Consider the following 1,970-nt stretch of genomic DNA (forward strand, 5'->3'; position numbering starts at 1 on the left):
GCAGGTTAATTATTGAGGCAGATGGCACACAAGGGCACACGTTAACCATTAACCAATCACAGAGGTCAAATGAATGGGGGTAAACAATGAGGTCACTACCTGTAACCACTTCAGTTTGGGATTTAATCTCTGCGGCTGAGTGATTTAGAATTGAAGGACTGTTCCCTGAAACCATGTGTGCGTTTGTTTTAGTGCCAGCAAGTGTGTGTGTGTGTGTGTGTGTGTGTGTGTGTGCATGCTCATATATGAGTCACATGTTAGTAAGGAGGCATTACTTTAACGAGGAACCATTTATTACAAATATAAAAATTCTTCTTTGAAAGTCTAACAGTACAACATATAATTACACACAACAAAATGACACTGTAAAAATTTAATATGCACTATATTAAGTTAAATATGTTGTGACCGATGCTGTTTGACTTAGATGTGTGTGTAACGTAGTGCTCAGCAGAACAGAGAAACCCTATCACTGCCAGAAGTGCATTATAAGGGATGTCTGCACATAGAAACCAAGTGTCACCTTGGACAATTTAAGAGGTATGTTTCCTTACTCAGTCATATGCACTCGCACACATGCGGACACACACACACATAAACACAATAGGACATTGCCGACGCCACTAGTACATTAGTTTGTCTGTGACCAAGCCGGTCATTATTAGAATAGTTGCTGTTGATGCAGACCTTCATTTAAACCTGGCTAATGGCTCACTGTCGCCTGTACACACCCACATACTGATAATTATACATTCCAGGGACACATTGTCTCAGAATGCCGGGTCTCCATGCCAGTCTGTCTCCATGTGTCCACCTCTCCTCTCCCTCATCTCACCACATCGCCTGTTAAGTTTCCGCAAAGTCATTACTTCTGTCATCTGGGGCTGGACTCCCGTGGATGACGGCTGGTGAACTGTACTGTACTTTCCAAAACAGTCCTCAACCCTAAACTTACCCTTATGTCGACCTTTACGTGACCCACTGAAAAAATGTTTTTGGAAGATTATCTTTTCATTCACTCTGATGTTTTGTGATTATTATTCCACTACATGGTATGTTCGCCATTTTTCAGTGTTGTTGCAAGGTCTAAGGAGAATGTTTATGCTCCAAGTAATCCCATAATGCATCAGTCACTCACTGAGAGCTACTGCCATCATGCATTGAACAAACAAGGGAATAACAGGCTAATATAGATGGCAGCCATAGACATATAATAGAACTAGACAGGGTATTGCCCTTCACTCTTGCCACCAATTTTTTTCTGTCACCCAGAGGCCCAGAAAGCATTTTCCCCCATTGGCCACCATTATACAGTACATAGTTTTTGTATTTGTAAAAAAAAATCCTTGAGCTAAAGAGGCAATTTAAAAACCTGAGATGTCATCATAATGCAGTCTATGAACTGAGTGGGATCTTGCAGGCAGGGACACTACTGCACATATTCAGTGAGCTGTACAACCAGGAAGTAAACCCAGAAGCTAGAAAACTTTTTGACTTATGCACTAGGCAAGAAACTCATCATCTTTGCATTCACTATCTAGTTCTTTCTAATATATCTATGATGGCTACTTGATGAAAGGAATGGGCTAGTTGTAATATCTGAAAATGCTCTCTGATTTTGCCATCTGACACTATATAGTATTTAGCATAATGTTCATCATTATATGAGTAACAAATATCAAAGCTGCCTTCATATGATAAGAAATTTGCTCTTTGCTCACTGTGAGGAGGGCAAGGAGACTTGCAGAAACAAAGTACGGCACAGGTATATATATCACATCTGCCTGGGTGCTTTTAATACCAATCAAGAGGGAAAAAAACTCTCTTTGTGCACCAGAACAAAATCTAGGAAAAGAAAAATCCCAGAAGGCACCGCAGTAAAGTTATGTCTCTGTCAGTACCAGTTTTTGGAAGGAAAAACAGATAAGGACTAAATTCATCTTCAGTGCCACTGAAAATTAGATCAGACG

Source organism: Lutjanus erythropterus, chromosome 1, assembly GCF_056507025.1.
Source record: "Lutjanus erythropterus isolate fLutEry1 chromosome 1, fLutEry1.hap2, whole genome shotgun sequence".
Taxonomy (NCBI): Eukaryota; Metazoa; Chordata; class Actinopteri; order Lutjaniformes; family Lutjanidae; genus Lutjanus; species Lutjanus erythropterus.